At 42.8% G+C, this 14,598-nt stretch overlaps 1 pseudogene; it reads left to right on the top strand.

Moving 5' to 3' along the window:
* Nucleotides 1-8,740: 8,740 nt before the first annotated feature.
* LOC136509201 (calcineurin B-like protein 3) lies at nt 8,741-14,179 on the top strand (annotated as a pseudogene).
* The last annotated feature ends 419 nt before the right edge of the window (nt 14,180-14,598 follow it).

Raw genomic sequence — 14,598 nt, 5'->3', positions numbered from 1 at the left:
CATCCCGTTGATAACATATTATGGAGCATTTGGCAAGGGGTAACTACACGTTCCCGTTTAGCAAGTTTTTATGAATATTACTCGTTTGTTTCTCCTTTGGAACCTCGTAGGGTGAAAGAGGCACTTGATGATCTGGATTGGATGATAGCCATGCAAGAGGAGTTGAATAACTTCACTCAGAATGAAGTCTGGTCCTTGGTGGAAAGGCCTAAGCAAAATGTGATTGGAACCAAGTAGGTCTTCCGCAACAAGCGAGATGAGCATGGGGTGGTAACAAGGAACAAGGCAAGGTTGGTGGCTCAATGATTCACTCAAATTGAAGGCTTAGATTTTGGGGAGACCTATGCACTGGTGGCTAGGCTAGAATCAATTCGTATTCTACTTGCCTATGCCGCTCATTATGATTTCAAGTTATACCAAATGGACGTGAAGAGTGTATTTCTCAATGGCCCCCTATCTGAGTTGGTGTATGTAGAGCAACCACCGGGCTTTGAGGACCCCAAGTATCCAAACCACGTCTACAAGCTCGATAAGGCGCTCTATGGGCTCAAACAAGCCCCTAGAGCTTGGTATGGTTGTTTGAAGGATTTCCTACTCAAACAAGGTTTTGAGATAGGAAAGACCGATGCTACTTTGTTTACTCGCAAAGTCAATAATGATATCTTTGTTTGCCAAATATATGTCGATGACATAATATTTGGTAGTACTAATGTGGTTTTTATGAGGAATTTAGTATGATTATGACAAATAGGTTTGAGATGTCCATGATGAGAGAGTTGAAGTTTTTTCTTGGATTTCAAATCAAGCAACTCAAGGATGACACGTTCATAAGTCAAACCAAGTACACCAACGACATATTGAACAAATTTAACTTGGACAAGGCCAAGCCCATCAAGACACCCATGCCAACCAATGGACATCTTGATCTTGATCAAGGAGGAAAGGACGTCGATCAAAAGGTATATCGCTCCATGATTAGATCACTTCTTTACCTTTGTGCATCTAGGCCCGATATTATGCTTAGCGTATGCATGTGTGCAAGATTTCAAGCTAATCCGAAAGAATGTCATTTGATGGTCGTTAAGAGAATTGTTTGGTATTTAGTGCACACTCCTAATCTTGGCTTATGGTATCCTAAGGGCTCAACTTTTGAGTTACTTGGCTATTTCGATTCGGATTATGCCGGTTGTAAAGTAACCCTAAAGAGTACTACCGGGACTTGCTAATTTATTGGTCGATCCTTGGTGTTGTGGAGCTCTAAGAAGCAAAATTCTGTTGCTTTATCCACCGCCAAGGCCGAGTATGTGGCGGCCAGCGCTTGCTGTGCCCAACTACTTTGGATGAAGCAAACACTAAAGGACTTTGGATGTGAGTTAACCAAGATTCCACTTTTGTGTGACAATGAGAGTGCCATTAAGTTGGCAAACAACCCTATAAATCACTCTCGAACAAAGCACATAGACATCCGACATTATTTTTTAAGAGACCATGAAGCCAAAGGAGATATCGCCATTCATCATGTGAGCACCGAAAGGCAATTAGCCAATATCTTCACAAAGCCCCTAGATGAGTCAAGATTTTGTGCTTTGAGGAGTGAACTAAATATCATTGATTCTCGTAACATGGCTTGATCCCTTGCACACACATTTTGTTTGATCTAGTTAGGAGAATGAATTAAGAAAACATTGTGTGACACTTTCAAAATCTATTTTGTAATTTTCATGAGTGACTATTGCTTTGTGTTGGTTGAATGAAATCTAGTCACTTGTGAAAATGTTAGTGTCCATCATACTTTTGCCCCACATGGTGTAGTGAGTTCAAGTTTGAGGGGTTTTCAGTTTCCCTACGTCGGAAGTCTCGACATAGATCGGAAGTCCCGACGGCCGAAAGTCCCGACGTACGTCGGGAGTCCCGACATAGATCTGACTTTTTGACCGCGCCGAGTCGGTTGCCCTATTTATTTTTACCTAGCCCGGTCCCTCTCTCCTCCCCTCCTGTCACCCTCATTCTCTCTCCACGTACCACCATTGCCTCTCCTTGTGCTGCCCTCGCTCCTCCTCACGCCGCCACGTCATGCTCTGCCTGCACCTCCACCCTACTGGGAGCTCCGGCCCCCATTCCTTCTCCTTGTGCCGCTGGAGGCCTTGCCGGTAGTACCGACCTCCCCACTCCCGTTCCACCACTCGTGCCCTATTTTTTTCCTCAGATCGTGGTGGACATTTAGTTTGTGTGGTGGAGATTCTGTTGGTGGAGGTGTTCGTGGTCATCGATTTCTTCGTGGCCTGCGAATTTAGTTCCTCTTCATCTCCTTCCTTTCTCGATTCAAGGTACTACCGTGGCGTCCTAACCCTAACTCCAATGTACCTTGCATTTTGAATCTCTTCCTTCTTCCTTTCTACTCCTCTATCTTCCTTGTATGAATGTATGTCGTGATTTGAAGCCCCATGAATGGGATGGTCGCCTTGGGCGTCGGAGGTCCTGGAGACCGTCGGAGATTTTGACCGTTGGAACTCCCAACGCCAGGCCGAAACTCTCGGCTGTCGGAAGTCCTTACTATGGCTAGAACTCCCGACCCTAGGGTGACCACTCCATTCCTATTTCTTCACTTCTCGATATTCGTTTGCATCTCCTTGTATTATTTCTTAAGTTCCACTTCGTGTTCTTTGTAGTCATGGATGGTGGAAGTCCTTCACATCATCAGGAGAAGTGTTCCAAGAAGAACCAGGACTGTGCCACTGTCCCTAGACCGTCTGGTCACACCAAGGCGTCATATCAGCGTGGTGGTGCTGGTGGTTCCTATGCTGCCTGTTGCCGTGATGATCAAGGGTCATCGGCTGCCGCTCCTCCTCCTGCCCTAGCCTTTGTTGGGGATGTGCTGATTGTTGATGAAGAAGAGGAAGCTCTTGAGCATGTCGGCCGCACCATTATTGCTCCACCTGTTCACACCCTGTCTACTAGACCAGGCTTCGTCTCTCAGCTTGCTCCCTTCTCGGGTGTGTCGCCGATCATGCGGGAGCCCGCCATGGCTCCCAATCTGGCTGGTTGTTGGACTCCTCCTCTACCAGTGGACTATCATCACTGGGTTAAGGACATCAGGTCCATGAGGGGCAGGAACCTTTATGCTAAGGACAAGAAGGATCTACGACTTGAGTATCATTTCTAGCACCCCTTCCATTATGACTTTTATGATTCAATTCTATATCGGAAGTTTTTGAAGAAGAGGGAGCTACCGGTCCTTCAGATGAAGTGCATTGATGCATACTCTCTTGGCAAGTACAAGGAACCCAAGCTAAAGTAGATGGTTCAGAATATACACTCAATGGGGTTGTCCTACCTGCTAGAGTTTAGGAAGCATTAGAACAACGAGCTAATCTATCAGTTTTATGCTTTTTATCATCATGAGCGAGACCCTATTGATGCTGTTGACATTATTCATTGGACCACTGAAGGCAAGCATTATAAGGTGGACTTCATCACTTTCTCTCGCCTTCTTAGTTTGAGTCACAATGACCACACTGCTACTGAGTTGACTGAGTATGAGGATCTCGCTTTGGAGGAGTACCAACATATGTATCTTGATGGACACACAGCTGATAGCTAGACAGTGTTTCTGAAGCCCTACTATTATGTTCTGAACAACATCTTGCAATAGATCTTGTATCTAAAGGTAGATGACTCCACCTACCTTCGTGATGATTCATAGAAGGTGCTTCAGCGATTTGGTGATGAGTTTTAGAAAATTTTCATCAGCAGATACATTTGGAACAAGATACATGATGCTACTGAGGATCTGGTAAAGCATCTTCCCTATGCACCGTACATTATGCATGTCATTGAGCAAGTATCTGGCATCCAATTTCCCTATGACACTCAGCAAAAGCTCCTCAAGATATCCAACAAGACCTCCATCATTGCTGCTAGAGAACTGAGGGAGAAAGCTAATGCAGCCAAAGCTAAAGGGAAAGGTGCTTTGGGTTCTCGCTCTCACCGTGGTGCTTCAACACCTACTGCTGTTGCTCACTCTTCTAGTGTCGAGCCTCTCTCTTTGTCCTCCTATGGAAAGAAGCCCAACAAGTTTAAGTTCCTAATGACATACATGTTTGGACAGTGTTGTGCTAGTGCTCAACATGAGTACGACATGCAAGAGAGGCTATATCGGTTGGAACAGCATGTAGGGATTGTCTCTTCTCCTCCACCACCATTTGTGCCTCCCCATGATCCATTGGCTCTATATGATGAGGCTTGTGCGGCCTACGAAGATGATGTGACTTCTCGCCCTCATGGCAAGGGCAAGGCAACGAAAGCAGATGAGGATTACATCGAGGACGATGATGATGAAGACGACGATGGTGACCACGATGAGGATGATGACTATGAGGATGAGTAGTTGGTTTTTTATGCGGCCTACCCCTTTTGGCACTTGTTGACAAAGGGGGAGTGTTAGGCTTTGATATCTTGTAATAAGTTAGTTGGTTATTTTATTTCGAGACTTTTAAAACCCTTAGCATGTAAGCACTTTGTCATGTGGTGGCCACTTTGTGATGGACAAATATCTATATATGTTTGTGATGAATGATTGTAGGATAAGCCATGATTATCTATCTAGCTTATTAACTTGTCTTGTCTCTACTTGTGATGGTGCATGTATTTTGATGGCCATGTGTTGCTTCAAATTTCTACTTTGAAATGTTGGCCATCGTATTCTTTTTATTTGTTGTGTGAAATAACATGTCATATTGCAATTTCTTTTCACGGATATCTATTTGTTCACACACACTTATTGCACCCCACGGATTGCAAAATTTAGGGGGAGCTTTTGTCTTGAGGTATGCAAATCATGTATAGATGATTCAAATTGATATTCAAATTCATGCATACATCAAGGGGGAGCTCTTCATAAATTTTGGGGTTCAAAAGCTTTAAATTCTTTCATTCTTATAAAAGCCTAAGTTGGTTGTCATCAATTACCAAAAAAGGGGAGATTGAAAGTGCATTTGCCCCCTATGTGGGTTTTGGTGTATTGATGACATCCAAATTAGGGACTAATGTGATCTTAATGAGATATGTCGTAGCTATTAGTCCCATGAAAGAATCAAAGAGTCGATAAAGATAAAATAGTATCCTTTAATTCTTGAAGTTGAAAAGGTGGACAAATTCAAAACGCTCTCCAAAGGTTTTAATTTTGTTTTTGAGTTTAGAATCTGTCGCACTATAAAGAGGGATGCAAATTTAGTTGGTCTGAGGAAGATAGAATGCTCAAGCATTAAAATAAAATCAAAAGAGAGACACTCTAGCACTCCACGAGCACATAGATTATTTTTTTGTGACTGTCGGTGTCGAAAGTCTCGATGTAAGCCGGAACTCCCAACTGTCGAAAGTCATGACTCTTGCCAGAAGTTCTGACTCTCAGTCACTTAGCCTGCGTGGTGATTGTGGACGTCAGAAGTCCCGACATGAGTCAGAACTTCCGACAGTCGAAAGTCCTGACCCAAGACAGGAGTCTTGACATCGGTGGTTCTACTGGCCAGCCGTCTGCGCTCGTCGGAACTCCCAAAGTACGTCAGAAGTTTTGATTGTCAGAAGTCCCGGCCCAAGCTGGAAGTCCCGGCATCAGCGGTGCTGGCTGGTTGTTTAACTGCGCACGTTGGAAGTCCCGACATTCGTCGGAAGTTCCAACCGTCGAAAGTCCCGACGTTTGCCGAGAGTTTCAACATTGACTTTCTCGCATGGACTTCTGACCCTTTGTGAATAGTGTTTTCTATTAACGTCGGAAGTCCCAAGATCTACGTCGAAACTTCTGATGTAGATCTGAATGGTTAGATTTTCACTTGGAGTATAAATACCCCTCTCTTCACTTCTAATCGTGGAAGGGACTCATTCATAGCTGACCCACTTCATGCTCAACAGCTCCCAAGCAACTAAAGCACCCGTCTCCTTCCCTCTTTGCTCTAATCTTCGATTCCCTTAGGGTTTGAGTGAAAGGAGAGTGGATTAAGTGAGAGCATCACTTTGGCAAGCTTGAGCACTTGATTTCTTCGTTAAGCCAGTTGATTTTGCATCTATTACTCTTAGGGCTTTGCCCCTAGCTGGCTAGGCGTTGCCCAAGAGCTTCCATCTTGTGGAAGAGCCTTGGAAAGTTTGTATCACCCTTTGATTTCTTAGTGGAAAGCTCAAGTGACCTTTGTCGTCGCTTTGAGAGAGGCAAGGAGGTGGAAGAGACTCCGACCTTGGTGGTCAACTCAACAAGGACGTAGGAGCTCCTTTGTGGGGTTGCTGAACCTCGGGATAAATCCTTGTGTCCCGCGTGCTTGTTGTTGTTGTTGTTGTTGTGATTGCTAAAGATTACTTGTATTTGTTTGTCTCTTTCTCTCTCAAACTTCCATTTTAGGGTTTGGACTCAATCTATGGTTTGGAGGTATTACGACGTCAAGGGAGTGACTCAATATCTTCACCAAACCACTAGGAAGTGAGGTTGTAAGATTATTTATCCGCAAAGTTAGATTTGGCACTGCTTTTGTAGTTCACGTAGGCATTGAAACTGCTGACGTTTGCACCAGAACTTCTAACAACGTCAGGAGTTCCGACCCAAACGCCGGGACTTCTGACATTGACTGACATATTTGAATTAGCATTTGCAGTAAATTTTTAGATACGCCTATTCACCCTCCTCTAGGCATTGTTAGATCCTTTTAGTAAGGCAGCGTAGCTCCTCTTAGGACGACTGGGGTCCTAGGAGGGCGTCGAGTTGGCGCTCTAGCCTCCCATACTCGAAGCCGAGGAGCCGGTCGCTCCTGGGGGCATAGGCCTTCGACACGTGCAGCTGCAGCTCCTCAAGCGCCTCGACGATCACGTCGAGGCTGACGAAGTGGAGAGGCTGGATGGCGGCGAGAGCCTGCGCCAACTCTCTCCGTTGTGATGATGAAGTCCAGGCTCCTAAAGCGCACTCGCGCACCCGGGACCTAGCTGATGCCGTGACTAGCCATTCGAGGCCTGATGTGGATGTCAAGACGAGCAAAAGACCCCTACCTGGTGCGCTAACTGTCGGTGTTTCGAACCGTCGACGAGTAAATTTGTATCTACGCGTCTGGCCCAGATGTCGCTCGGAGGACACAAGGATTATACTGATTCAAACAGAGCGTCTCTACGTCTAGTTTGAGACTGCTCGTGTTACCAGCGCTTGGTTTATAGTAGGGGTTACAAACAGGCGAGAGAGAGAAGGTGCCAAGTCTCTTGGTGAAAAGATCGAACGGAGTTGAGTCTTGTTGAACTCGTTCAGCCGTGTGCTCGTGCGTGTGCATGCTTGCCCCCTCATGGAGCGTCCTGCTTTCCCTTTTATAGATAAAGGGGAAGGCGCATGTTACAGAAAAGAGAAAGAGAGATAAAAAGAGAAAAGCGAGGGAGAAGAAGGCCTCCAGGGTCGCGGCGTCCTTCATCTCCTTTATGCAGGTCCCGCCGATCCTGTAGATAATGACGGGGATGGCTCCACGTCGTGGCCTTGTTCGTCACAGGTGCCATACGCAGGCGTCGTCAGCCGGTCGCGGCGCTCCACTCTGTTCCGGCGGGCGGCGTGGTTAACAGGTACTCCTATCAGAAGCCGTACAAAGCCCGCGGCCGAGGTGTCGAGCAACATGAGGCTCGCACCCTTGGGGTCGGGCGACACGAGGCCCGACCCGAGGGGTCTGGCGAGACGGATCCCGCGCCTGAGGGGTCTGGCGAGATGGGGCCTGCGGCCTCAGGGTCGGGTGAGACGGAGCTCGCGCCCTCAGGGTCGGACGAGACCTTAAATACATCTTGGACCATCCGGACGAATTAACGTTCGTGGCCGGGTATCCCTAATATTGATACCCAATAGTTATAGTTTCCCATTTTAGTTCCATATGATTTCGGGTAGTAATAGCATTGACAATTCACATCCCAATATAGATGTGCTCAACATTACATATATAGCTCATGTTAATTGCATATAAACCAAGTTACAAAGCTTCCAACATGAGCCAACATATGTAGTGATGCTTTTATCTTCACAATGCACAAATTCATTCCACATTCTACTACCAAAACACATTCATACAAACAAACAAATATTGTGCCGAAAATTCCCTACTAGAATCATTCTATTTATCTACTCCTAAGTCAGCCACGTTCAAGCATACTCCCCTCCCCACCGCCCACAAAAATGCAATTCTTGTTTTCATAGAGTCAAATAATTTCAAATTTAGCTAAATTCATATAAAAAATATAAACATTTATGATGCCGAATAAGTATAATTAGATTATTTATAAATATTTTATAGTAAATTCATTTAGAGTCATAATTGTTGATATTACTTAATACAAACTTAATCTTTTTTTTTAAAACGACTTGTCTTAAATCTAGAATCGTATTTTTTTTTTGACGTAGCGGTTTGCTTTTTTCAATACAAAATCAGTATGTATATATATACCTGAGAAAATAGAGGGGGGAAAATGGTCGCAGCACAAGGCGTCGAAGGACGTGATAACAGGAGAACAAAAGAGGGAAAGAAATGCTCCTGATAAAAAATCAAAGCGCGTGTTTAGTTTCATGAAGTTGAAATTAGGGGCTACTGTAGCACTTTCATTTTTATTTGACAATTAATATTTAATCATAGACTAATTAGGCTCAAAAAGTTCGTCTCGTAATTTCCCACCAAACTATATAATTAGTTTTTTTTTCATCTATATTTAATGCTCTGACGCACTTTTTTAGAATTTGAACAAACACGAAGACGGCTACCGGAACCTTCCTCCGGCGGCCGGCCACAACGAGCCTCGGGCACCGCGCAGCAAATCCTACCCGTCGAATCGTGCGTCTCGCCGAGCCTCGATCCGATCCCCGCCACGCCGATCCCGCGTCGGTCGTCCGAATCCGGTGGATTATCTCCATCGCCGGGCGTTCATTTAGGCCGGGGGAGCCGGGGGGTGGGGGTGGGTATTTTTGGTGCCGTGAGTTGCTGCTCCCGCCCGTCGATGCTTGGTTAGCAGAGGCGGCGGCGGTACCATGTTGCAGTGCCTGGATGGAGTGAAGCACCTACTTGGCGTGCTCCTCAAGTGCTGCGACATCGACCTCAAGCAGCCCAAGTGCCTAGAGGATCCGGAGGTGCTTGCTAGGGAGACCGTGTGTACGTCCAAGCTGCTTCCCCGTCTCCGTTGCTGCCATCAATTCTTCGTTCGTAGTACCATAATCAACTGTCTTCTGTTTGTCTTACTCCCTGGTCTGCTTGTAAAACTTTACCTGCAGTTAGCGTGAGCGAGGTCGAGGCGTTGTATGAGCTGTTCAAGAAGATCAGCAGTGCCGTTATTGATGATGGACTGATCAACAAGATCAACAAGGTTAGTGGGTCAATACCGCTATTTTATTTCTTCTTTGAGGAAAAAGAATACAACGTTCTTGCTCTATGTGTACACACATGATCGTGATGAGTAATCTGGGTTGTGGTGCTCATGTCCTGACTGCAGGAGGAGTTTCAGTTGGCGTTGTTCAAGACTAACAAGAAGGAGAGTTTGTTTGCTGATCGTGTAAGGCTACTTTGCATGCTGTTTGCATTTTGTAGTTGTGCAATGAAAAATATTGTAGCACTATTAGTGGTATTCAGTCATGATCAAGTATTTGTTGATTGAAGCTATAATATCAACAACATAGGGCTGTACCCTTTTAACTGTCCCTTTTCTACAAAGACACAGTTCATACTCACAATCACTTGCATTCAAACCATCTGAACCCACCTATTCTCTGCTTTACTACACGTGCCAATCAGAACTTTTAATAATGAAATAATCATTTATGCCTGCTGTGTTCACATGTCACTAACTGTGTCCAATGAAAAATAGTCAAGTGAGATCCTGTGGATGCATACTTTTGTTCAGTTAGTATGACAGCGTTTTGCTATAGCCATTGTCATTGTTCTTGCAGGTATTTGACTTGTTTGATACAAAACACAATGGAATTCTTGGATTTTAAGAATTTGCCCGGGCGCTCTCAGTATTTCATCCCAATGCTCCCCTAGATGAGAAGATTGAGTGTAAGTTTGTGATACTTAGGGCATATGCACAGTTTGTTTGATTCCAAAACAAGGCATGAACATAACAGCAGACTATGTTGATGTGGTAAAAATGAATAGTATAGTTCAAAAATAAATAAGTGCAAGATGATACAGTGTTACAAATGACACTTCCTATTTCATAGTTTCTTAAGCGAACTTATGAGAGTAGAAATAGACTTAACATTATTATTGCATAAATATCTATGTTCTGTACTAAGAGATATAACTTGAAGGTTACTGGTACATGGTTTTGTAAAGAACCACTTTGATATTCACCACCTCTATCCAGAAGTTCTGCTAATTGGCTCCTAATAGTGCCATGCCAAACTGTGGCAACTAATTTTAATGCCACAACTCATGAGATTAACATCATAATGTGTTACAACTTACAACTACCTACTGTGTTTTTTTCGCTGCAGCATTTAGTATGCGCCAGTCTTAGATATAGGTGGCCTAGGTAAGTTTGAATTAGTCTGCAATTAGATGTCATTTGGGCTTTTCCCCAAATTTCCCTGTGATTCCTTATTTGTAGTGATGGTAGACAGAAATTTGGTGAAAACTATGTCAAAAAGAAACTATTAAGCACTGTTTGGCAGAGCTGTATCTGTAGCTCTAGGAAATCCTGGATCTGGAGCTACAGGCATGTCAAGTGCATTTACATGACTCATTCCGTTTATAGTTTAGATTAGATATAAATATTTAAACCACTTTAATTTAGTCTATAAACTGCAGATCCAGCATAGATCTCAGAGTTGGAGCTGTGCAAACAGACCCTAATTCCTCCTGTATGCATTAAGCTACCATGGCATGCACAATTAAATCAGATTGGAGGAGTAATAAGTGTTATGAAGTTACTTGTATTGACTCAGATTGTGATCCTTCTATAGATTTGTGTACTTTGGATGCCATCTGATGACTAGTGGTCATTCACGGGGGAATGTCAATATGGGTTGTAACTCTCTTGTTGTTTAGTAGTGCACAGTGATGCATAAGCAATTTCATTAATTTGTTTTAGCATATGCCCATTTTCTTTCTTTCTTCTGCGTTATGCCTGCTTTTAATCTTTATTTTTGTATTTGAGAGAAAAATATCCCTGCTGACTTTACAATCCTTGCAGTTTCATTCCAACTATATGACCTCAAGCAACAAGGCTTCATTGAAAGACAGGAGGTATCTAACTAATCTATGTGCTGTGTTGGAACTTAGCATGTTTGTAGAGTTATATGGTTTTGTTTTAACAAATGTTTTACAATCCTGACAATGGCTGGTATAATCAAATTGGCTAGTTTCCAGTTGTTTTCTTATCCAATCATTTGCCTTCACTTTTCCTTCATGTTTAAGTTCTTTGTTATTCCATTTTTCTTCCCTTATAACTAATGGTCACATATCTTCAGAATTAATGTATTGCCAAACCCAGTTCCAGCTGGCTAAATGCTATCATACCATCACCCTGAAAAGAATCTGGATTACCATCTCTTTCTGGTTTCCATTTGTAGGATAGTTCGATTTTCATATATTTAGTTCACTTGAATCATAGTTGCCCTCAAATTTGTACTGAGCCATTTTGTGGCTGCATGCTGTAGTTCTCAACCACATTCTTTGTATATTGTTTTGACTTGTTAACAAAAAGACCCATATTCTACATCCATAAGTTTGGATTGCTTTGTTGCTGGTTAAGAGAGATTTTGTGCCAATTGATCTATATGTTAGAAGGATTTACGCTAACTTGAGTATGTTCGGTGGTGCTGCAAACAGACAGCCACAAATTTACATCATATGATCCCTTGCTTGTGCTTATTAGATTATTAGATAAGGCTGAAGCCATCGGCATAAACTTACACCAACATCCTTTGATCCTAGGGTTTTCAACATCAACATTTCTGTGATTCTTATTAAAGCCAGATAATTAACTGTGATACTTTTTATGCTCGTTTACTAAAAAAATGCATTGATATTAATGCATTCCGTATCTAATAATTTCCTTGTTTTGTTATTTTAGGTAAAGCAAATGGTTGTTGCTACACTTGCGGAGTCAGGAATGAATCTTTCAGATGAGGTCATAGAGAGCATCATTGATAAGGTGCGCTAAGATATTTGTATCGACATACTTGTCTGGCTATATCTTTTCCATGTAGAGCCCTTGTGGACTTATATATTGAAAATCATGAAAACAGTGTGTGGAGCCAATTAAGAGCCCATAGTTTCTTAGGAAGGCTTGAGATTATAATCAGGGAGTCTGGAGAGCAGCCATAACTAACAGTATGGCAGAACCTGTGGCTAGGCAACAGTGAGATAGACGAATGGGTCCAACTTAGTTGGGATTTGGAAGCACTGTGGATGTGCAGTCACTGGCTGGCCAGCTGGGTAGCAGTTCCAAAGGAAGCATGTTACAAAGCAGTGGCAACAAGGTGCCTCGTATGCTGTCCAATTTGGTGAGAGAGGTTTAGTTTTTTTTTCTTCTCTCAAACATGCAGGAGAGCTGCAAATCTTTATACTAAAGAGAAAATGAGGGGAAAGAAACCCCATACAAGGCAACCTACTTACCTCCACTAGGAGAGCTGCAAATCTTATACTGAAGTTTCCGAGCTTCGGCAAAACACAACATCCGCAGCTCTTCATTGAAAAACTATTGGGCAGCCGGCAAGGATGGAGAGACACCATCAAAGATGCATATATTCCTGAGATTCCATAGGGTCCAAGCTCCCAAGACCACAACACTGCTGAACCCTTTTCTCTGAGGCCTTCCAATTTTTTGGCTAGATTTCCTCCACAATCAGCAAAGCACTTATCATGGTGTCCAGGTGCAGTGTGTTAGGACAGTAGGGGCCAGCAAATGATGCTACAATTGCCTAGCAAAAACACAGCTAGTAAGAATATGTTGCACTATCTCCTCTTGATCACAAAGAACACACTGTTCAGGATGTGCAAGCCCCCATTTTGCTAACCAATCTACTGTCCAGCACTTGTTTTGAATCGCAAGACATAGGAAAACCATGCACTTGGGAGGACCCATGATTTCCAGAGATGTTTCCAAGAATGATATGGCACCATAGAAGAAGGCCATATAAGTAGACTTGGAAGTGAAGGTTCCACTCCCCTCATGCCGCCAGGCGCCAGTAGTACCCATCTTCATCATGGGAAAGAACAAAGTCTTCCAAAGAGTCCTAAACTTGCAAGTACTGAACCAAGCCCTCTAAAGAGAGATCCCCTTGAGTATCCATTATCCAAGCTAGTAAAGACCGAGACACCATGAAGTTGGTTTGTGTCTTAGTAATATTTCATATTATCATGGAAATCTTGGTACAAGCACTGTTTAAAGTCAAAGTCATAGGGTCTCATTCAGTTATTGCTTTGTATAATGGTTTCTGTTATGCTGCTTCGGTTAGTTAAAGAATAAATCAACTATTCTTCCCCTAATTTTCTATCAATATCAATTCCTACTACCTGAATCTCCTTGAAGCAATGGCATGCCACCTGGCCTTCCTTGTTACAGTAGCTGTCTGCTATCATATTTGGAAATTAAGTTTGATAACAGAATCTTTGCAAACATCACTGTGCATTGAAGTTGTCACTCATAATATGTCTGTCCCCTTGTTGAATCAAGTTTGTTGATACCTTACATATGTAACCTTTCCTATATGTAAGGATCAAGATACCCCAGGGGTTGAATTGGGCTTATGAAAATTTTCACAAGAATTCAAACCTATTACTTAGTCAAATTCACCTATGTGCCTAGGAAACGAAAGCGTGACCATCCTATGCACAAAAGCACCTAGTAATTAATTATTTTAGTTAATACAATAAATATAGTTGTTTTTGTAATAAACAAGAAAATGTATATAGCTATAGCTATTATCAATAGTATCCTTTTTGTGCTGATTGATGCACTGTGCTGCACTTATTACTCAAGTCAATACTCCAAACAAGTGAAAATGTGACAAGTTGGTCCGCCTGTATGTGCTATTTGAATCTTCTTATTAAGTTTTTTCTTTTTCTAAAAGACTTTTGAGGAGGCAGACACAGAGCATGATGGGAAAATTGACAAAGAAGAATGGCGCAATTTAGTAGTGAGACATCCCTCCTTATTGAAGAACATGACACTACAATATCTCAAGTAAGATATTCTGATCCTTTGTGTACACTGTTAACTCTGTTTACCTGGAAATAACAAATACAACATTAAATACCACGATTTATTTAGATAATAGCAGAGCATATGAGATTATCCTGAATGAGCTAGTATTGTAAATCGTGGTTCTATTTCAACCAAATCAATTTACGGTTCTAATCATGCCAACTTTGTGCAGGGACATCACCACTACATTTCCGAGCTTTGTCTTCCATTCCCAGGTCGATGATACCTGAACTTCTGAAAACTAATGAATATCAGAAGGTGGACTGCTTGCTTTGCTAAGCAAACTTCTCAGTGCTTGTTTGATGGTTCAGCAAATCCCAGCGTCCTGAAGGCATCAAACCATTGTTTGTTGTTAATAACCTTTTTTTCTTTTTTCTTTTAATTTTGAAAAATTCTTGCTGA

This window comes from Miscanthus floridulus, chromosome 1 (genome assembly GCF_019320115.1).
Source record: "Miscanthus floridulus cultivar M001 chromosome 1, ASM1932011v1, whole genome shotgun sequence".
Classification (NCBI taxonomy): Eukaryota; Viridiplantae; Streptophyta; class Magnoliopsida; order Poales; family Poaceae; genus Miscanthus; species Miscanthus floridulus.
This window is presented reverse-complemented; position numbering and strand designations above follow the sequence as displayed.